Consider the following 25,119-nt stretch of genomic DNA (forward strand, 5'->3'; position numbering starts at 1 on the left):
TAGTCTTAGATCTAATAAATAGATCTAAGGTTATTTGTTGATTTTCATCTTAGATGTGCTTTTTTTTTCTCCTAGAATTACTCTTTTTTCTGCTAGAATTACTCTTTTTTCTGTTAGAATTACACTTTTTTTCATCTTAGAATTACACTTTTTTCTACTAGAATTATAATTACTTTTTTTTCTGCTACAATTACTCTTTTTTCTGCTGAAATTACACTTTTTTTTTTGCTATAATTACACTTTTTCTGCTAGAATTACTCTTTTTTCTACTAGAATTACTCTTTATGCTGCTAGAATTAGTTTTTTTTTTTTTGCTAAAATTACTCTTTTTTCTGATAGAATTACTCTTTTTTCTGCTAAAATTACACTTTTTCTGCTGGAATTACACTTATTTCTATTAGACTAATGTTACATTCTCAATGGACTTGGTTATATTCTCAATGGACTAAAATTACATTCTCAATGGACTGAAATTATACTTTCTTGGACTAAAATTACACTTTTCTAGACTAAAATTACATTCTCCTAGATTAAAATAACAATCTCATTTGACTGAAATTACACTTAACTGGACTAATATTACACTCTCAATGGACTAAAATTACATTCTCAGTGGACTGAAATTATACTTTCTTGGACTAAAATTACACTTTCCTGGACTAAAATTACATTCTCCTCGACTAAAATAACAATCTCATTGTACTAAAATTACACTTACCTAGACTAAAATTACACTTTTTATCGTTAAAATAACACTCGTAAAATGCTAAAATTACAATAACTTGTGATAAAATTGCAAAAATTCAAAATATTATTCGTCAAAATCACTCGAAAAAGACCGAAGTTAAAAATATTATTCGTCAAAATCCTTAAAATTACACTTTTTGCTGTTAGAAATACACTCGTAAAATCCTAAAATGTCGAAAACTTGTCTCGAAAAAAAAAACGAAAAAAACCGAAACAAAAAAAAATGTTAACAAAATTTTCATAAACTTTGAAGTATAAGACAAAAGATGGTGTTAATTGTGTATGATAATGAATTAGTGAATGTATTACTAAAACTAGAGAGATAAGTGAATTAATTAGTGTTAAGTGTATTTCTTGCTTTCAATCTCAACCTTCCACCATGCATGATCCAAGGGATGTGAAAAGAACTCATGGACTCAAAGCATATGAAGGGACTCATTTGAACTTCACTATATATATATATATATATATATATATATATATATATATATATATATATATATATATATATATATATATAGATTTAGTGATCATGAACCCATCTCTCATGAGAACCATGAGAACCCTTATTCACCATTGGATCAAACAATCTAGTGTCTTAGATTCGACACGCGCTTCTACTATTCTAACTAAGGGCAGCTTCGTCTTTTCCACTTTATTCACTCTTCCTCCTATGTCATCCCGATTTACACTTAAGAGATCATTAAATCCCTTTTTATACCATATACGCACTCTCAATTTTTTCAATTATTGCTTTAATTGATCTCGTTTTTTCTTATTCTCAAGGTACAAACAATTCAATCTGTTGTTTATTTACCTTTTAATACATGATTATTTACGTTCTTCTTTCACCGTTGTTACTTTTTTATCTAAATTTTCTGCTGTTTGTGCTTGATTTTGTGTTTATTTTTGTAAATTATTCATGTCTATGTTCTTCTTATCTGCTTATTATTGCTTAGTTTTATTGTGTTTGTCATGCGATTTATTTTTTTCACTTCTTTTCTATTATTTGTTATTTGTTCTTGTCAATTGTATCTATACTTTTGTTGAGATATTTATCATTTGTGTTTGTTATTTGGTATCCAGTATTTGTTTATATTTTTACATAATTATGTGATTATCATAGTTTATTCTATGCATAATTGAATTGTTAGTAAAACTCCACTTATTTGTTCAAGTTGTTGTCTCAGAATCTGTTTGCCAACAATTATTAAGATATTAGATACATATGCTAAATGTTTTAATGTACTTATTGTATCGCTATTCAGGACTGATGATATTGTGTCGGAACATATGGTACATGTGCTATGAATTTACATTTACGAAGCTCAATTTTATTTGTTCTCATTTTCATCTGCTTTTTTTTTGGCGTAGGAATATATTCCCGAACTTGCTGTCAAAACTAAGTCGACTTCAGAGCATACGTTGTCTTAGAATCTTTGATACAAGATCGTCTATCCATCCTATTTGAAACTCTGACATAAATAAGTAGCATCATGTGGCATTGAAGCTAACACATGAGTTGATGAAGCAAGATGCCATTCCCAAAAAATGTTGAAGTCGATTTCGTTAAGAATATTGGTGCTCCAGAGAATGTAAAAACTTACTAAGTTCTTATGTGACGACTTTATTTTTGTTGAAATTTATGACTACTTAATTCACTTCAAATCTCACTCCAGATAATAAAATTATGGTAGTGTAGATGTTTAGGCTTTTTGTCATCTATGGGTGAAAAATACTCTTCAAATCTCACTTCATAATTTGATTTAATTTTCAATTTGCACAATTGAAAAGAGTAAAACTTGTTACACCCACGGTTACGATCAATCAAATGTTTTTATGAACGTATGAGACAAATTTCCTGAACCTATGGTAAATAAGTTGTGAACCTTTAATATATACTCCCTCTCATCCACTCCAAAGGTAACATGGACCCCCTTTTTGTGAGTGGAAAAGTGGGTCCATGTTACCTTTGGAGTGGATGGGAGGAAGTATATATCTTGTTTCATATAGCTACCAATAATTTATCAAAACCACATGAGAAATAAGACAATACAACATTAAACATCCTTGGGTATATGGTCCAACTACTTGAGGTACAACACAATTTAGCTACAAATACATCTCTAAATAATTGTTTCCGCAAACTTTTATCATCTTTTTTAAAGCATGAAACACCTACACGATCAACCACATATTTTCCTGAACTGGTTGCACTTATTTTCTGAACTATGATACATAAGTTTTGAACTTTTAATATGTATATCAATCTGTTTAGATAGCTATCAAGAAAACATACCATAAAACATTAAAGTACACTACGTACATTGTATAATTAGTTGAGGTATAGTACAAAATAAATATGTACTCCCTCCGTTTCAATCATTTGTTTTCATTTGATCAAAATACCCCTCACAATAAATAAAAAGGCAAACAAATGATTGAGACGAAGGGATGATATACATTCCTCATTAAATGTCTCCAAAAACCTTAAATGAGTCGTAAATCACGAAACACACAGTTACAATCTATCAAATGTCATTCTGAACCCTTGGTTCACACATTCTGAACTCTTGGTACACACATTCTGAGCCTTTGACTTATACATCCTACTATTCATTACCAATCACTAAAGCATCCCCAATAATGTGTCAAAACAACATGAGAGAATAAATCAAACTTATATACATTTCTAATTAGTTGTTTTCAAAAAGCCTAAATGAATAGAGGAATAGTAAAATGTGAAACACCTAATATCACGATCTTATCTATCTAAGCATGTGATATGAAAGTAATTTGTAGAATTAAAATGAAAATTTGCAAATGAAGTATGGTTAGTATTTTTGTTTACCACATATTTAATTGAATTACTTGATCTTCTTGTAAATGATGTTTACTTGCAATTAATTCATCTTCGTTGTGCAATTAACTATCAAATTTCTTCTCATCACGCTGAAAATTGCATCTTAATTCTTTTGGTGAGAGCAACTGAGGAAATAGGCAAATATGGGTTAGTGAAAGGGGGTTATCTAAGAATAGGAGTATTTTAATGATTTTGTTGGTGAGTTAAGGAGGAGGACGCGCTCCATTCTATTCCACTGATCTTGTTTATCCAACGGTAGATATAGGTTCTCATGGTTCTCATGGGAAAGTGGTTCTCATAGGATCTCAACCATATATATATATATATATATATATATATATATATATATATATATATATATATATATATATATATATATATATATATATATATATATATATATATATATATATATATATATATATATAGAGAGGCCGGATCCGGTGAGGCACCTCATTATGGCGAGGCGGCCGGTCTCACCAAATGACTACCTTGGACTGATTTGCATTATACATTGATGGGCTGATTTTGTAATGTTGGACTGAAAACAAGGATGAAAATTAGGGGTCAACAAGAAACTTTTCATTTGGTCCAAAACACTTTCTCTCTCTAAACTAAACAAAAGCCCAAATACCTTATTCTCTCTAATCTAAACAAAAGGCCCAAATTCTTTCCTTCCAAAACTAATGAGCTTTCACGTTATACAAAAACACTCAATTTGGGGCGTCGATTTCAATGACAAGCTAAAATATCATCAAATTTGTGAGACGATTTCATCAAATTAATCAAATTCTGACAATCAAAGAGGCGAATTCATCAAATTAATCGATTTCTTAGAAGATTTCGAGGTAATTTCCAGGTAATTTCATATTATTTGATGAAAAATTGATTTTCTTAACTTCGTTCATTAATTGATGATATAATGATCAAATTTGAACAAAATCGAACTGTTTTGTAAATTTATAAGGATCAAAATCAAGTATTTCGTTAGTTTAGGGTTTGAATTCGATCAAAATTGAGCAATTGAGCAATTTCGAATTCGCGGTGTAAAATTTGTTGATTTTGTTAATTCATTCATTAATTGATTATAATTCATTCATTAATAAGGCTCAAATTGACGTTGCGGCTTTAATTTCAATGGAGATTACGGACATTACAATAATCGGTGATAATATCTGTTGTTAAACGGGTAATCTCCGTTTTTTTTCTGTTTTATGAAGTCGTTTTGCTATTCTCTGAATTTGTGAATATGTGAGGTTATATTGTGAATCTAAGAAGTTATTTCGTAAACGAGAAGTTATTTCGTTAATGTAGGCTATAATATCCTAAATTTGATCGAAAATAATCAATTTCGCCCTACTTATTATGGTATTACTGATGGCGATGTTGCAGGTCTAACTCCCGATCATCGCAACGACTCGATAATAGTGCTATTACAACAGGTATTCTGTTTTGTCCCTATTTTATGAATTTGAGACGTTTTTTTGTTTTGGTTTTGTGAATCTGAGAGGTTATTTTGCGAATCTAGGAGCTAATTTTGTGCATCTGAGAGGATATTTTGAAAATATAAACTGTTTCGGTTTTGTGAATCGAGAGGTTATTTTGCAAATCTAGGAGCTAATTTTGTGAATCAGAGAGGTTATTTTGTAAATATAGACATTCCGGTTTTGTGAATACGAGAGGTTATTTTGCGAATATAGGAGCTAATTTTTTGCGAATCTATAACATCCCGAACCTTGGATCGTAAGTAAATTGTTTGACATTGTATATTTTGTGAATTAGAGTGCTTATTTTGTGAATATAAGAGCTAAATATAATATTCAGAAAACTTAAAAATCTTGTAATTTTTCATCACATAAAATTTCGCAGACAACATTCAAAAATAAAATAAACTTAAAACAACAACATTCAAAAATAAAATAAACTGAAAAGCTGAAAAATTAAACAAGAAATGATATGTGTGTAGTTTATCAATCACCCCTATTTGTTCGAGGCAATGAACATAGAGCAATATTGATATAGCTATAGGTGCAAAGCTGCGTTCATCCGCATCAGCGAGTGATCTTCCTGCATGTTTAAATGAATATGGGACTCTTCTACATACTGGAGTGTAGCTAAAATATTTTGAATCAAGCCTTGATGCTACCCATAGAAAGGGCCCCTGAACTCGGGAATAGGTAGCCAGCCATTCAGATCTAGTACGCCCAAATTGCTCGAACTTCTCCCCGCAACTTAAAAGCTTTGTTTTGCAGCCATTGTCATTTGTGCCAAATTGGATTAGTACTAATCCCATAAAATGACAAGTCTGCCTGCAGATAACAGGCACCAAAGACTTTATCTCATAACCTTGGCTCGTTAAACAATCTGCCAATTTAGAGAGGTCAGGACAAACATACTTCCCGTTTTGATTCATATAACCTGGAACATTCGCCAAAACACAAGTATAGGGAAATACAAATAAATGAGACATTGTGTGCAATAGGGATGTTTGAAATGTTTTACAGAAGAGAGAAGAGAGGTTATTGGGATATACTATTATGTTTTAGAAATTAGGAATTTATAGGCCTGGTATTTGGCACAATCGTCAACATTACTGTTCGCATTACCCATATATTAAATTTTTGATTGAATGCTTTTTCGATTGTTCAATGTCCTTTTCTTGGGAATGGAAGTGTTTTTAACAAATCAACAAAATATCTAGATACATACAACCTGACCTTTTCTTAAAAGTGAATTCATAATCTTCACCCATTTTTTTTTTTTAATTATTTGAACTAATAATCTGATACTTGATTTAGTGAATCTCGGATTTTATTTGGTGAATCTCAGCCTATAGTTAGTGAATCTTGGGCCTTATTTTCTGAATCTCTGTTGTTAAACGTTACTGATGTAATTTATTTATTTCTTATAGTTGGTGAATCTTGTACCCTAGCTTGTGAATCTTGGACCCTAGTTTGTGAACCTCGGACCTAGTTTGTGAATCTTGGGCCTTATTTTTCGAATCTTGGGCCTTATTTTCGAATCTCGGCCTATAGTTAGTGAATCTTGGACCCTAGTTTGTGATACTAGAAGGTTATTTTGTGAAACTTAAATAACTAATATATACAACCTGGGTAAGATTAAAACTAAATAAGATGACAAATTCTGAAAAGGTTGCACAAGTCCGCACCATTGAATGCTTTAATTGTCTTGTATCAGTATTATCTATGGTTGTCCTTGTATTCATACTTATTATGGTGTTCCTACTATTTTGTTAATTTGAAACATTATTATCGTGAAACTGTAGTTGTTAATGTTAATATAAGAGCTAATAAGGCTCAAATTGACGCCATAGTTTCAATTTCAATGGAGATTACAGACATTACAGTAACTGGTGATAATATTGCTGTTGAAACAGGTAATCTCCTTTTTTTCGCTATTATCCTGATTTTGTGAATATGTGAGGTTATTTTGTGAATCTAATAGTGAATTTTGTAAATCGGAGAAGTAATTTCGTGAATGTATGCTATAATATCCTGAATTTGATCGAAATTTATCAATTTCGTCCTACTTATTATAGTGTTCCTGCTAATGTTGCAGTTCTAACTCCTGATACTACAGCGACTCCTGATAAGAGTGCTAGTGCAACAGGTATTCTGTTTTGTCCCTATTTTACGAATTTGAGACGTTATTTTGGTCTGGTTTTGTGAATCTGAGAAGTTTATTTGCGAATCTAGGAGCTAATTTTGTGCATCTGAGAGGTTATTTTAAAAAATATAGACTAATATCCCGAAACTTGGCTTGTGACAGAGGAACTTAGATGCTAATATTGTGAAACTTGATTTGTGAATCGCCTATGTTGCTCTGTTTGGCAAAACTTACTAATTGAACCGAAGAAACATCAATCTTTTATGAATTTGAGATGTTATTTTTTTGAGATTGTTTTGCTATTCTCCTTATTTTGCGAATCAGATAGCTTATTTTGTGAATATAAGAGCTAATTATTTGTATCTAGTAGGTTATCTATTGAAATATAGACTATAAGATCCTGAAACTTGGTTTGTGGCATAGATTATGAACCTTATATGCTAATATTGTGGAACTTTATTTGTTAATCTCCTATCTTGCACTTTTGGCTTATTTTGTGAATCTACAATTTTCAGTTGTTGATTCCAATGTTAATTGCGGTGAAGCTTCTACCTCTACTGTGTTAACAAGCCCTACAGTACCAACTATTTCCACACCTACTACTCTTATAACTTACACACCGAGTGGCAGCCAACAATGGATAAATAGGATTGATGAAAAGTTTACACCAGCGATTGGGAAAACATTTATTGACTTAGACTCGCCGATCCGTTTTATGAAACGTACGCCGTTGCTTGTGGGTTTAAATCAAGGAAATCTTCAAGCAAAAGGTTTCGTGATGATATTATCATAACAAAGTGCATGGTTTGCAATCGGGAAGGTCAGTAATAAGAAGAAAAGACGACCGCCCTAATCGGTGTTGCGAGAAAAGGCGGATGAATCCGTTGCATCGAAATAAAGAAATAGGTAGTACAAAGAGCAAACCGAACAAACCAATTGCTAAACGTAGGGTGAAAAAAGGTGGAGGAGAGGCAGAGAGTTCCAACAAAGGGTCAACCACAAGAATAACAAAGATTAGAAGGTGGGGTCTGTCCAAAGAATGATAAAGTTCAAGTTCCATGAGAACAAGTACATGGTTGACGTGTTTATTGAGGGTCACAATCACCCGCTTGATGTTGTGAAAAATAAGGTGTAACACCCCCGTACACCAGAACGCCTTACCAAGGACCATTCCAGTATATGACGGTGTCACCATCTCGGTTTCCCGAGGAGGTAGATCAAATTAGACAATACAAGAACAATATTATATCATTAGAGAATCCGTTACAATACCATTCTATTCAAGTTCCCTAAAACACAGTTCAATTACAACACTTGTGATTCTACATCTCTAGACCAGTAGCGTGATGACTCGATCCCTCCAATCCCAAAGCAGAATCAACAATACCGCTTAAGCCAATCGCTCACCATCCCCGAATGGATCACCGCAGACACCACAAAACAACACGGGTCGATGATCGGCTAATCAAATATAAGGTAAAACAATAAAGTAAATAGCTGATCATCCACTATCCCAACTCACCACCTCGTATACACACCGACTACACACGGAGTGTGTAGTCCCCGCCAGATTACCCATCGCAACGGTAATCCTCGCCGCCGATGGGTGACCGCAGCCCCATCCCCACCTAGTCCGGCTCCTCACGAGCGACTAACGATCCCCGTCCCTTAATGTGCACATCCCCTCCCGTGGCGGGTTCCACGGAGGGCGAACCAGGGTGTGAAGCCACTCCCGCAAGTGACTCCACCACAATCACAATCACAACATCACAAATTTGTCACACGACAACGTCAACACTACCACAAACACTATACTCCGATGATCAGCGGATAGCCATGATTCACAATACAATCATAGAATTCAATTCAATTGAGGGCGAGTAGGGAGACCCTACCTCATAACAAAGCATGAAAGACTTCCATCTATAGCCACGCACAACTCCATTAAGCACCCTAACAATGGTAACCACATCCTATTACACAACTATACTCAAATAATCATACAAAAGGACACAAGGCAAAGAACTTACCTAACCTTGCACATCGGTGACGACATAGACAACCACCATTCACGACCACCTCGCGCCCGCGAGTCCCGACGTTCCCATGGTAGGGGTTAGGCTAATTCCTTAGAGGTATGAGGCTATGGAGTGATTGAGTAGGGTGATGGTCTAGGGTTAGAGAAAGAGAAACTGTCGAGGAAATGAGAAAATAGAAATGAATCTCGCAAACTCGCATTTATAATAACGCGTCGACAAAGAAGTCATACTCGGTCGAGTATAAGAACACTCGGCCGAGTAGACTCCACTCTGGCCGAGTATTGGTGATACTCGGCCGAGTGGCCTCCGCTAGGTCGAGTAACTAACCTATACATCTCCTATTATTACGAGTCTGATCCTACGCTATCCATCCTCGCGGTCTGCTTGGTCAATAAGTCGGTCAACAACGTTCCTAAAGATCCTGGGTGTTACAATCTTCCCCCCTTAAAAGAACTTCGTCCCCGAAGTTCAGCCCGCACGCCACTCCCTGCAATATTACATACCGTGACCTTAACCATCTTCACAAAGGTACACAAACTCACAATATCCATACATTACCATCAACTAACTTACTCGACGACGATCATCTATCACGGCCTACCTTTCAAACAAGAACCTATTCACAAAACAAAGATTCGCCCTATACCTACACAAATATGCAATTGCAACACTTTACACAATGTAAGAAAACCATACACACTTGTACTACCACGTTCCATACGTTTATATTTAAATACACGAATGCAAGGCGATACACCATTGCGAAGCACATAAATACACCATCACCACATTCCAAACACGTATATCATTTATCATCAATTGAATCGAATCTTCATATTACTTGATACCCTTGCGCCATAAAACTTTTCATATATTAATTGAATACAACATAAATGCAGCTTAAAGAGAACATAATTGTAAACCAGTAATCCCGAATGTGAGCATACCTAGCATACATATGATTCTAAATATGTCATAAAATTAACCACTTATACATAATTAAGATACCTTTTTCATAAATAAAATACTTGTCATAACACTTGAGTTGAGACCCCCGTGTATAGTATACTCTTTATATTACTCGAATACCACATAGCTATCGCTTCAAGGAAACATCGACATAAGCTATCGCTTTCGAATGCTAACTACATACCTGTGATTCCAAAATCATAGATATAACTAAACACACATCTTACATAATTAAATACTTAATTCTGCGACATTACTCTTCCCCTCTTAAAGGAACTTCGTCCCCGAAGTTCACTATTAACTAAAGCTAACGCGCACCCCATGACGGTGACATTACTCATAGACCCTTGTAGCATACCCCAGATTATGACACTACATACTCGTGACTCATAAGGACCAAAACATTACAGCAACCTAATAACGTATGACACGGTCCGTATAATTAATGAGAAATGGCAGTGTGACGCGAAAATCGTTGAGGTAGTTATCACTGTTATCAAACATATCTCCATATAAAAGTTATTACAACCACTACGCTGGTTGCGTAAGGTGTTACCTTTCACATAATTTCAATGGTTCGAGTCTTCCTCCCTGAAACCACTCAAGTTCCTGACAACCAAGCAACGTCGTAACACAAAACATTCTCAATCACGTATCCATGGTATAACTATCATTCACCTATGTGGACTATTATGGTATCAAATAACGTGATAAGACATGGACCACTCCTCTATACAGTTATCATGTAAACTTCACCAGTGCCTTCTGTTACCTCAACATTCGGCCGAGTATGAGGGCTACTCGGTCGAGTGAGCAATACTCGGTCGAGTGAATTTGTTTACTCGGCCGAGTGAGCTCTACTCGGTCGAGTACGGCGTATACTCGGCCGAGTTTTCATATCCAGAGGGCGTTTTAACAATTTTACATAGAGTATTCACAATTAACCTGCACAATACTTTCCGCAGTAGTAACAAACATAACAAATCCCAACCAGAGTCGACATTCCACACATCCGCCTACGATAATTAGCTAACTAACGGCCTTATGGCCAGATACAGTCATCCAACGAAAAAATACCAAATACCGAAAGCAACATCTAAAGAAGAGATAATAAATCTGACACAACAAAACAAGTCTATCATCACCAAATAAGTCTAACATCCAAGAAATCAACTAAATCAGTCTAACATCCAAGATCAGCAACGAGGACCCTCCTCCATGTCATCACCGCCACCCGCGCGAGGTACCGCACTCGAACTCCCCGCACCCGAAAACCCGTCGCCGCCGAGTAGTCCCCTCCCGGTGATCGCCGGAGTTGGCTCCCCACGGCCCCGCGAGGTAGCCAACCTCGGTCTCCTCCGGAGGTCTCCGAAACTCGGGTCCACCCCATAACTGTGGAACACTCCCGTATCCACTCCTGGTCCTCTCCACCATACAGGCTGTGCCAAATCAGTCCCGATGCCCTGCTTAAGGGTCATCTCATGAAGGTTGCGGAGTACCAAAGTAGAAGAGATCCGCTCAGCCAGCTCATGAGGCTGCATCCTAGGGTCATGCACCGTAGGGTACGGCGAGAACTGGTAGGGGTGGTAAGGGTAAGAGTCGGGAACAGAGTAAGAGGGCTCGGACACAACTGGGTCTCCCCTAGGCTGCCTAACTCCACGACGCTCCCTAGGTGGGGGAGGTGCCTGCTGCTGCCCCTCAGGCACGGTGACAGGCTCAGGTAAGTCCAGAAGGATCCGCGGGTCAATCAGGTAAGACTGGGGCTCAGGTCTAGGGATTCCACAAGGTTCCCACTCGGCCAAATGATCGACAACAGGGAGACGAGCTGGGTCCGGAAGCACCATCCACATAGTCCCTCTCACCCTCCAAGCATACGACCCATCATCCATCTTCCTCAACCATCGGTTCTGACGCCAATACTGGGCGTCCATGGTAGGTACAACCTCAACATACTCATTCCCCTCAGGAGGTGGGGCCTCAAAGTCGGCCAGTCGCTGAGCTAGGCGGGTCACTATGGCCCCGCAAGCAACAAATCGGGTCTCAGACTGTGCCATGCGCTCCAGACTAGAGCACACTATACCAGGGGCACTGTAGTAAAACGGTTTCCGGCGGTGGAGGTTAAGGTAGGACACAAGAAGCATGACCTCGTGAGAGTTGAGTTTACTCACGTCCTCTCTCGAGTAAAGTAGACAGGTCAACATCCTTAGAAACATACGAAGGGAAACGTGCTGAATATCATTAATCAGCATGGCACTGACGGTAGGGGCGGGTCTGCCAGTCAAATAAGGTAGGTACTGAGGTGCGCCACTGTTCTTGGCCACGTCACTAAGGTAGTCATCCTCCTCAGCCTCTAAACCTAAATGGTCAGCCAACTCATCCAGGGTAAGCTCATGATCCCTATTCATGAGACGAAAAGAGACGGTCTTTCCCTTCTTATCATACACAAAAGAACTCAAAAACTCTAGGGTCAAGTGAGGGTATGATTTCTTTCTTAAGTGATACAACCCCTCCATGCCCAAAATTTTGAAAATATGAACTATGTCTTCCTTAATCCCCAGAGTCTCAAGAATACTAGGGTTGACACAACGGGTGGGGCGAAAAGGACGACGCATAAGAGCCACGAAAGCCTTACGATGATCAAAGTTAGCGAAAATTACTGATGGATGAGCCGCCACCGGCGGTACAACCGTTCATCGCTACCCCGCCCAACCTCGAGTTGGACCTCCGCGCGAGGTCTCTTGTTGGGTAAACCTCTAGTTTTCACCATACTGCAAGAAAAAACATTTTTAACAAAGGATCGACACTTGAAAGTTCTTAACACAAAAGACGGACTGTTCTACTTGTATATCGATTTTGGAATAAGCTTTGGAAGATAAACTATCAGAAATCACCATGTATTTTACAATTCACCTAGTTTTAAGTTTTCAAATTGCTTCAAATCAGGAAATACTCATCAACAATAAGAAGAATTTCGTTTTGCTAACCCTAGAATTCAGAAAGTGAATTTTACCTCATGAAATCAATCAACCAAAGATGTACACAAGTTCTATATGTGTTCACATTCGAAAATCAAATAGTTTAGGACAAGATTCAGAGTGTTTTTAGCAAGAAATCGAAATATAGTATACTAATACACAATGCCTTTGAAAACAATAAAGGAATTTGAGTTTAAATCTTACCTTAAACTGAGTTAGGGCAACTAAGGACAAGTGTGGCACCAAGATTTTACCCAAAAGCTTGAGAGAAGAGGAGTATGGAGTTTTAGAGAGAAGAAAAGATGAAGATGGGAGGCGGAAATAAGAAAGAAAGGCACGACTTTAGGGTTTTTGTATAACCCGCAATTGGTCTCACAAAGAACACTCGGTCGAGTGTTGGGAATACTCTACGAGTGTTCACTACTCGGTCGAGTTCTTACGATACTCGGCCGAGTGTGCAATACTCGGTCGAGTACCATTCTTACTCGGTCGAGTTTTGAGGACCAGAATAGATTATTATTCTAACAAAATGGGCACTTGGTTATGTAACCTGACACTCGGCCGAGTTTGGTCCACTCGGTCGAGTACTCGCATCTACTCAATCTAATTTTCGAAATAAGGAAGGAGTCGTAACTTTTCACCGTTCCTGCAAAACCAAATAATATCGTTCGGAGTTCCGGGATTCCGGCTCGTCACAATTAAAGCTGATTCCTACCACGTAAACACACAACAACACGTATATCTGCACATTCATCTCTAAACAATCATTACTTTCACTTTATCCCTCACTATATCAAGAAACTATTCTACTGTACCCATAAGGCACATGTCACAATCCAATTATGGTAATTACCAAGTTTAGTTCTATATCACATCATTTCTACTTCCGCTAACCACCAGACACACACCTTATTCACATTTGCAATCCAATAATTTTACACCTAACACATTCCAAATAAAACAAATTGATTCAGTTGTCACTGATCACACATTGCAACAATTCCATATTCACTTCCACTTTTCTACACCTCTAACTAACTTATATTGCTCTATTAATAAGTACGCACACTATAGATACACACAGCACACAACACTTAGCAATCCACAACTCACACTAGCTACCCTTTTCCCGTGTCTGGTTTAAGTCCGATGGGGCCATGATTTTGAAATGAGGGCGCCTACTCACCCAAAATCTAGCATCGGCTGGGGCTCCCAACGTACATACACCAGGTTCATTTTAATTGACACCCTATGTTCATTATTTTCCTTAGTTCAGGTTCCAAAATCGTCGGCTCTGATACCACTTTGTAACACCCCCGTACACCAGAACGCCTTACCAAGGACCATTCCAGTATATGACGGTGTCACCATCTCGGTTTCCCGAGGAGGTAGATCAAATTAGACAATACAAGAACAATATTATATCATTAGAGAATCCGTTACAATACCATTCTATTCAAGTTCCCTAAAACACAGTTCAATTACAACACTTGTGATTCTACATCTCTAGACCAGTAGCGTGATGACTCGATCCCTCCAATCCCAGCAGCAGTAATCAACAATACCTGCTAAGCCAACTGCTCACCATCCCCGAATGGATCACCGCAGACACCACAAAACAACACGGGGTCAGTACTGGCTAATCAAATATAAGGTAAAACAATAAAGTAAATAGCTGATCATCCACTATCCCAACTCACCACCTCGTATACACACCGACTACACACGGGTGTGTAGTCCCGCGATTACCCATCGCAACGGGTAATCCTCGCCGCCGAGTGGGTGACCGCAGCCCATCCCCACCTAGTCCAGCTCATCACGAGCGACTAACGCCCCCGTCCCTTAATGTGCACATCCCCTCCCGTGGCGGGTTCCACGGAGGGCGACTAGGGTGTGAAGCCACTCCCGCAAGTGACTCCACCACAATCTCAATCACAACATCACAGCTGTCACACGACAACGTCAACACTACCACAAACACTATACTCCGATGATCAGCGGATAGCCATGATTCACAATACAATCATAGAATTCAATTCAATTAACAGTAGACTGAGTAGGGAGACCCTACCTCATAACAAAGCATGAAAGACTTCCATCTATAGCCACGCACAACTCCATTAAGCACCCTAACAATGGTAACCACATCCTATTACACAACTATACTCAAATAATCATACAAAAGGACACAAGGCAGCAACTTACCTAACCTTGCACATCGGTGACGACATAGACAACCACCATTCACGACCACCTCGCTCCGCGAGTCCCGACGTTCCCATGGTAGGGGTTAGGCTAATTCCTTAGAGGTATGAGGCTATGGAGTGATTGAGTAGGGTGATGGTCTAGGGTTAGAGAAAGAGAAACTGTCGAGGAAATGAGAAAATAGAAATGAATCTCGCGAACTCGCATTTATAATAACGCGTCGACAGCAGTCATACTCGGTCGAGTATAAGAACACTCGGCCGAGTAGACTCCACTCGGTCGAGTATTGGTGATACTCGGCCGAGTGGCCTCCGCTAGGTCGAGTAACTAACCTATACATCTCCTATTATTACCAGTCTGATCCTACGCTATCCATCCCTGCGGTCTGCTTGGTCAATAAGTCGGTCAACAACGTTCCTAAAGATCCTGGGTGTTACATAAGGAATTTGAGAAACTTGCTGAAAATATCAATGAATTTCATATGCAAATGATTGTCAGCAATTCAAAAGCAAATGTTGGTCCTAGCTTAACACACCAACTATGTACTCAACAATTGGGTGGTTTTCAAAATGTCGGGGCAACAGTCAAGCAATTCAAAAAATTTCAGAGGGAAATGAAGTGTCTAATGAACAGTCATGATGGGGAAATGTTCAAATCACGCTTAGACACCCTAGCTGAAACAAAAGGGCTCCACTTTGTGTATGAAAAAGATTCCAAGAATGCATTGACAAGGATTTTTACGGACGAATTGTGACATGCAAAGAGCGTATGCTCTGTTTGGGGATGGAGTTTCATACGACCCAACTTATGGTACAAACAAGTACAACATGACGTTCACGCCTTTCACGGGCATTGACCATCATAAAAGGTCAATCACATTTGCATGTGCGCTTATAGAACATGAAAACGATGAGTCATTCATGTGGGTATTTGACCGATTTAAAGCAAAGCTATGGGTGGGAAAGAGCCCAACTACATAATCACCGATTTAAGACCCGGGAATAATTAAAGCGAGTTCGGTATGTTTATCAAATTTGCAATTCGTACCTATTAACTTGTGAAACTTCATATTAAATTGTGAATCCTACATTTGTTTTGTTGATTCTAGTTGGCACTGGACAATAGAATGGTTGTAATAATTTGTTTGGTTTTTTGTTTATGTGAATCATAGTGCTTATTATGCGAAACTAGATCATGAATTTGTGAAACTGGGGTAAAAATATGTTTCACGTACTTATATCGCGAATAAGGCACAAAATTTATATAGTCTGAATCCGAGGCTAAGACATGAGATTCACAAAATAACCCCCGCATTTACAAAATAAGCTATAGGATTCACAAAATAAGCTATATGATGTATAGTCCGAATCTGAGGATAAGACTTGAGATTTACATAATAGTGCATCGTATGACTTTGTTATGTGAAACTGCGTGAATTTAGTTATTATAAAATGATGGTGACGGTCGATAATTTGATTTTGTTCATTGCAGCTAAGTTCAAAACAAATAAACATCGGTTTTGCATGTGGCACATCATGAAGAAAATAACCGACAAGGTTGGGAGTAAAATTTGTAGAGATACCGACTTTTTAACCCGTCTGAACGGTGTTGTATGGGACGATGACCTGGAGCCCGGGGAATTTGAAGAGAAGTGGCTTAAAGTCATGAACGATTTCTCCTTGGAAGACAATACGTGGTTGAATGGGAAGTTCGCTGATAGACACACATGGATACCCGCTTATTTCAGAAATGTGCCAATGGGCGGTTTACTACGAACTACACAAAGGTTAGAGAGTGCTAATAGTTTCTTTAAGCGGTTTGAAAACAAATACGGGACATTAACTGAGTTCTTGGTGCGCTATGAAAGCGCCACTGACCACCAAATGCACTCGCTTTGAAGCTCCATGAAGAGGAGAATGCGAATTCAATCCCTCGAAACACTTTGTATGGGTCAAAATGGGAGACACAAGCGGTGAGAAGCTATACCCATGCGATGTTCTACGAGTTCCAAAACCAGGTGAAGCTTTCAATAAATACCTGCAGTTTGGTTGGATACACTCCGCTGAGATCCCGTGACGAACTTTGAAGTGTCGTTAGTTGAGGATGCAAAGAAAGGACTAAAATTTGCGGTTGAGTGCAAAGTAGAAGCACGAATGATGTAAGGTGCACATGTAAACTGTTTGAAAGGAGAGGTATTTTATGCAGTCACATCATTTGGGTTTGTTCGGGAAAGTTTAAGGACATACCTGATAAATATATTTTGCAAAGGTGGAGCAAGAATGCACTCAAAAGTGACGTTTATGATTGGAATGGGAATCTGTTAGAGAAATACAACAATACCAGTACAAAACAGATTGGAATGTCGTGGTGTGGTCCGAGATTCGATTAATCTGTTGGTATGCTCAAAAGGAAAGAAGAGTCGGATGTGAGAGAGTTTGCCAAGTTAATCAAGGAATTCAGGACAAAACTAGAGGGAAACACTCAACCGTTGACAAAACAACAACAGATTGAGCTTCTACTGGGCTGCAAGGTTCCAGAAGAAACCAACATCTTACCGCCTAATGTGTCTAGGAACAAAGGCTGTGGTAAACGGTTGGTGAGCAAGAAAAATAAGGCAATCAAGAAGGCGGAAAAAGCAAAAAGGTTGTGTGCTAACTGTAAGCGCAAGGGCAACCACGACAAAAGGAATTGTCCATATGATTTTGCAGACCTTCCTCCAGTGAACCAGGTTTGCATTCATCTACGCAACTACATCTGATATTAATCAAGTATTTTATTTATCTGTTTATCTTATTTTGAGAATCCCAAAGGTTGCTTTGTGAATCCCAGGTCTTAATTTGTGAATCCTGGGTCTTGTTATGTGAATCACATATCTTTATTTGTGAATCACAGAAATGAGACTGATTGTATGTAGTACCTGATATAATTCCTCACTTTTATTATTGTACATTTAATGTTTGTAAACATCTTTCTAATTCCAGCTGTGTCTTTTGCGTAGGGAGAGCTAGCGGACGAAGAAGTAGAAGAGGAAGGGGATGAGGATGAATAATGAAGGAAAGAGTCTTCTTAAGCCTTGAGAAATAGATATGATGATTGAAGAAGACACTGACAATGTTGAAAGGAGCAGACTTTTAGTTTGGCAACATATTATTGTAACACCCAGGATCTTTAGGAACATTGTTGACCGACTTATTGACCAAGCAGACCGCAGGGATGGATAGCGTAGGATCAGACTGGTAATAATAGGAGATGTATAGGTTAGTTACTCGACCTAGCGGAGGCCACTCGGCCGAGTATCACCAATACTCGACCGAGTGGAGTCTACTCGGCCGAGTGTTCTTATACTCGACCGAGTATGACTGCTGTCGACGCGTTATTATAAATGCGAGTTCGCGAGATTTATTTCTATTTTCTCATTTCCTCGACAGTTTCTCTTTCTCTAACCCTAGACCATCACCCTACTCAATCACTCCATAGCCTCATACCTCTAAGGAATTAGCCTAACCCCTACCATGGGAACGTCGGGACTCGCGGAGCGAGGTGGTCGTGAATGGTGGTTGTCTATGTCGTCACCGATGTGCAAGGTTAGGTAAGTTGCTGCCTTGTGTCCTTTTGTATGATTATTTGAGTATAGTTGTGTAATAGGATGTGGTTACCATTGTTAGGGTGCTTAATGGAGTTGTGCGTGGCTATAGATGGAAGTCTTTCATGCTTTGTTATGAGGTAGGGTCTCCCTACTCAGTCTACTGTTAATTGAATTGAATTCTATGATTGTATTGTGAATCATGGCTATCCGCTGATCATCGGAGTATAGTGTTTGTGGTAGTGTTGACGTTGTCGTGTGACAGCTGTGATGTTGTGATTGAGATTGTGGTGGAGTCACTTGCGGGAGTGGCTTCACACCCTAGTTCGCCCTCCGTGGAACCCGCCACGGGAGGGGATGTGCACATTAAGGGACAGGGGATTGTTAGTCGCTCGTGAGGAGCCGGACTAGGTGGGGATGGGCTGCGGTCACCCACTGGCGGCGAGGATTACCTGTTGCGATGGGTAATCTGGCAGGACTACACACTCCGTGTGTAGTCGGTGTGTATACGAGGTGGTGAGTTGGGATAGTGGATGATCAGCTATTTACTTTATTGTTTTACCTTATATTTGATTAGCCAGTACTGACCCCGTGTTGTTTTGTGGTGTCTGCGGTGATCCATTCGGGGATGGTGAGCAGTTGGCTTAGCAGGTATTGTTGATTACTGCTGCTGGGATTGGAGGGATCGAGTCATCACGCTACTGGTCTAGAGATGTAGAATCACAAGTGTTGTAATTGAACTGTGTTTTAGGGAACTTGAATAGAATGGTATTGTAACGGATTCTCTAATGATATAATATTGTTCTTGTATTGTCTAATTTGATCTACCTCCTCGGGAAACCGAGATGGTGACACCGTCATATACTGGAATGGTCCTTGGTAAGGCGTTCTGGTGTACGGGGGTGTTACAATTATTTATTCGTTTCCAAAAATATGGACATCTTATTTGTTTATCTTATTTTTGTGAATCTGAGAGGTTCTGTTGTGAATGTAAGAGGTTGTTTTATGAATCTTAAATCTTAATATGTACAAAAGACCTGGAAATCTTATTTGTTGGTATTAATTTGTGAATCCTTGGGTCTAATTTTCGCGATTATGAGGAAGATACGTAATCTTATTAGAAAGGAACGGACAACTGGCTAAGCGGTCTTATTTTGTGAATGACACAATTTAAACATTATTTCATGAATCTTACCGTGTGAATGACAATATATAAATCACATTTATTACCTTCAAACAAGATAGGGACTCTAAATAGAAAATGCCTAAGTACATCTTCTATTCTGTAAGTGCCTCATATTACCTTTTCGGATTGTTTTGAAATCCGCAACTCGTCATGACCTTTTTCTAATTGAATACATAGGATATGAATACATAGAATAAAAGTAAAATGATCATTATCACCTTCAACCAAATCACCATCTTTGAAGTTAATAAAATATAACCAACATTATAAAAAAAAGTACAGTACAAATTAATAATCCGGAAAGTAGTTGCGGATTTCAAAACGAATATTACTGAAAACATCATTATCACCTTCAACCCAATCCACCGGGTCGTTCTCCCATGCAAGCGGAATTGTCCCGAACTCAAAGGAAGGCCCCTTCGCATACAAATATGCGACCAGTCCCAAATCATCTCTATTAGCAACCCATAAATATGGTCCGGACGGAGGTTTAACGTTTTCAAACCACCACCTCGAAGCTTCATTATTATAAAAAGCGCGCTCCAGTTTGCGCGCTTGAAGGAAGCAATTGCGTTCATCTCCCCCTCCAAACTCGATCATTGCATGTCCCTTGAACGTCCCATTGTCAGTAATAGCCGGGTGGATAGCTTGAACTAAATTCAATCCAGCACCCCGAATAATTTCTACTAATATGTTAAGATCATATGAGAGAGTTTCCTTTCCAAACCCATCTCTTGTGCTTGGCAAATTATGAAGAATGCACATCACAGGTTTGGCGTACGATATTTCGGAACGGCGTCCGAAACTTTCTACTGAATCAAAGGATGCATCAGATTCATAGCCATCAGATTTATAGCCATCAGATTCATAGCCATCAGATTCATACGATGCATCAGATGAATTATTAGAAGACATAATGGTTTTAGAGGGAATTTACTATGGATTAAGTTTGAAGTTTCGGGATAGACGGGTATGGAGGGTTAAATAAAGAGAATGAAACAAAGAGAATGAAACAAAGAGATGTGAAACAAAACCTATTTATATAGAAACAAACCGATTGATGAAACAAAGAGATGCATCAGATGCAATGGATAGAGTTGAAATGTGTTTGGTGTGAAACGTTTTAAATAAAGAGAATGAATGAATGTTTTGTGTGAAACGTTGTAAATAACAACATTCATGGCACTTGCCACGATGTGTAGAAATGTCTAGAAATGTGTATGTGTGGTAAATAATTAACACAGGTATGTAAATGACGGTTTAATCCAAAAAGAATCCCAGGTCTTAATTTGTGAATCCTGGGTCTTGTTATGTGAATCACATATCTTAATTTGTGAATCCTGGAGCAGTCTTTTAGTTTGGCAACATATTTATTTGTTTATCTTATTTTTGTGAATCTGAGAGATTCTTGTGTGAATGTAAGAGGTTTTTTTATGAATCTTAAATCTTAATATGTACAAAAGACCTGGAAATCTTATTTGTTGGTATTAATTTGTGAATCCTGGGTCTAATTTTCGCGATTATTAGGAAGATTCGTAATCTTATTAGAAAGGAACGGTCAACTGGCTAAACGGTCTTATTTTGTGAACGACACAATTTAAATATTATTTCATGAATCTTACCGTGTGAATGACAATATATAAATCCGAGGTCTAATATTGTGAATCGACTTGTTTTGTGAATCCATCTTTTGTGAATATCGTCTTTTTTTTTTTGAATCTCAGACATTCTTATTTTTTGTAAATCTCAGGTCTCATTTTATCGACTTATTTTGTGAATCCATCTGTTTGTGAATATCGTCCCCTTTTTTTTGAATCTCAGACATTCTTTTGTGAATCTCAGGTCTAATTTTGCGAATCAGACGCTTTATAAATCATCCACGTTAAATTTCACAACTTCAAGAGAACTAATCAATTCCATTGATTAAAGTCAACTATTACAAACGGAGATCTACTAAATAAGCAGATTAGCACCCAACTAAATGACTAATAACATATTCACTAGAATACTTGATAGATCCTGCATATACCATCTAATACTATACTAACAAAATACTTGATTGTATCCACCACAAGTTAAATCCCACGCATAAGGGACAAATGCCTCCGACGAACCAACCAGAGATAAGTAAGTATACATCGCATAACACCCAAAACTCACAAAGCAAAAGAATAAATGCTGCCCGTTTCTACTACACGCTCACAAAGACAATCGTGAAGAATAAATTCCCAACCAGAGAAGCATACATCAAGAACGATCTCTCCCGCTTCACATCATATCACCACCATAGACAAGCACATCTTGCTACTTATACTCCTATATCGTAAAACACATACAATATTTCAAAATATATACACGGACAAGCATGGCTCGCTACTATTCAAAATATCGCGGATACTATGAATGAATGGGGATTTGATATGCAAAAGTTATTAAAGAACCGGACTGCACCGTTCTAGTATTTGCATCCCATGAAAGTAGTTGCATCATTACGGACTTTCGAAAACGGCATTCTCTCGCAATTGTAAGAAATTATAGTTGAAATTAATGAACAACACAGTTTCAAATACAGATTTCATGTACGTATATTGTTCAACTTGTTTCTTACCGATAATTGTCCTGGATTCTCGCCAATCACCGAGATCACGGTCCAACATACTCAAATACCTCAACACGTGAGCTCCACAATCAAAACTGAATGTAGTATAGTGTTCAACTGTTTAGTAAACAATATTTAATTTCCGTAAAGCAGACACATTAGGGAATAACTTACTTATTTGATTGTTGAGGAACTCTGAGAGTTATAACCCTGTGAGAGTGCAGAAACCGCATGGGATAATATGACGGGGAACTACGTGCCAAAATAGGAGATAATTTGGCCACCTGAAAATGTTTCGAGTTAATACTGATTATACACTAAAAATGTTTTATATACTCTGATTCACAAACTGTCAAGGGTTAGATTAGGCAAATAATTAATACCATGTCTATGGTTGTATTATGTACATCATAAGACTGTACGCAGTTGCTTGAGTTGAGGATGTAATTCGTTTTACTATCCATATCGCATATACAAGCCCACCAATGTTTGTCTTTGATCAGCGGTATAAAAACCTGATATAATAAAGATTAGTCTCCAATTTACAGCCCTACATGTCCACCACAAAAAAAAAAAAAAATAATAATAAAAAAAATATTGTGGAGGGACCAGACCTTTCGGATTGTGGCACCATTCACCGGTTTGTATGTCCCACTGATGTATTGATTCCAAATACAAGAGTTTTTCTTCTTTGTACAGTTCTACATACCACAAAAGGTGATTTTACAAACCATATCAATTTGGGATAATCAAGATACTTGAATATTAAAACAAGTTCAAAGCTAACCACGATGACAGTCGATGGCAAGTACAGAAGATCTGGTCGATGAAGTGTCGTCTTAATCCCAAACATATCAATCACCTAAAAAAACAATATTAGGAATGAAACAAAAGATTACAGATAATACAATGGAATGAACGCTGATAGTAGACTACTTACTTGATCCATAACCCACTGACGCGGTCTAAGCGTAGATAAACCCGCTCGTGTGACTTCCATCCACTCAGTACACACCATAGCCTCGCTGTAGTAAGGCACATTAAGAAACATTACTAGAATTAAAGTAAAGGGGCAAGGGAAAAGCACAAAAAAATAAAAGTAAAGGGGAAAAATACTTACTGTATGACATCTCTTCCTTTGCGGTGCCAAATAACCTTCACAAGGTGGTCTTCAGAATAAGGTAGACGCCGGTAGCCCCTGACAAATATTAATAAGACAGCTTAAGATCTGTGATTCACAAATCAAGATATTTGATTCACATAATAAGACCAACGATTCAGAAATTAAGAACAACAGATAAAACCAAAAATAACATCTAAGATTCACAAAACATGATTAATAAGGGAATGGGTCATACATAGGCACACAATTCCACTCTTCTGCACTTCGTTCGACAGTAGCTTTCAACATGTTGTCACCGGAGGTCATAATTCGAAGGCATAACTTCAATGCATAGCGTTTCAGTTGACTTACCTATAAATGCAAAACAAAAAGTCCTTATAATTATTCCAAAGTTCACAGAATCGGCGCCTGTGTTTCAGTGAAATTAACCTGTGTCCGACAAATCTAACTCTCAAAGTTCACAAGGTTAAGTAAAGGTATCTTACGTGAAGTTATAATTAAAGGACAAATCGGTTTTGTTCCCTTTGTAATGCTCCAACAGTGAAACAAATAGACGGTATCCATTTCACGGACTTCAAAATTGAAGGAGGGATAAACAACTCAGGCATCATGTCAGCCACTGCTGCGAATCTTGGTGAAACCCAATTAATGAGCCTGTCTTTCTGCACAGACACAACCTAAATTAGCACTTAATTATGTGGATGTGTTACATGCTTGTCAAACACTTTGATCGTGAATTCACAGATTTGCATAACCAGAAATGGAGGAAAAGACGCACCGTAGGTTGCACATAATCAGAATAGTTAACATCTACTCCATTCATAGGGTCTATGACTGTCAATTTATTCCATCGAAGGTCGAAACAAAAGAAGAACGGTGGGCATGATGTAGACATGATTGGAGTGCAAATCTGAAAACAAGACAAGATGAAATGAAAAGAAGAACATAAAGATGAAAATAGGTTTCACAAAACATAATAACACCAAACCAAAACTAACTAATTGAATCAAGAAACATCAATATTTTCCAGATAACCCGGGGGAACTAACACCGTCATTGGAGTATGGAACAAATAAACGAACAGGAGAATCCGGTGATTTCAACTTCTCATTATTGTTTAGGATCTCACACCAAATATTTACTGACTTCAGAACATACTCGATCACCTTCAGGTATAGTCCTCAACATGCTCCTTGTCAATCT

The 25,119-nt window shown here is 37.9% G+C and overlaps 2 long non-coding RNA genes across 2 annotated transcripts; one reads left to right on the forward strand and one right to left on the reverse strand.

Moving 5' to 3' along the window:
* Positions 1 to 1,290: 1,290 nt before the first annotated feature.
* Positions 1,291 to 2,408, forward strand: LOC141627125 (uncharacterized). Its single transcript, XR_012536684.1, has 2 exons — positions 1,291 to 1,533; positions 2,122 to 2,408. It is a non-coding gene; the product is annotated as an uncharacterized LOC141627125 (long non-coding RNA).
* Positions 2,409 to 22,841: 20,433 nt separating this feature from the next.
* LOC141634458 (uncharacterized) lies at positions 22,842 to 23,467 on the reverse strand. Its single transcript, XR_012539190.1, has 4 exons — positions 23,408 to 23,467; positions 23,177 to 23,308; positions 22,968 to 23,077; positions 22,842 to 22,888 (listed from the first exon to the last, which is right to left on the reverse strand). It is a non-coding gene; the product is annotated as an uncharacterized LOC141634458 (long non-coding RNA).
* Positions 23,468 to 25,119: the final 1,652 nt, after the last annotated feature.

The sequence above is a fragment of the Silene latifolia genome, chromosome Y (assembly GCF_048544455.1).
Source record: "Silene latifolia isolate original U9 population chromosome Y, ASM4854445v1, whole genome shotgun sequence".
NCBI classification, from domain to species: Eukaryota; Viridiplantae; Streptophyta; class Magnoliopsida; order Caryophyllales; family Caryophyllaceae; genus Silene; species Silene latifolia.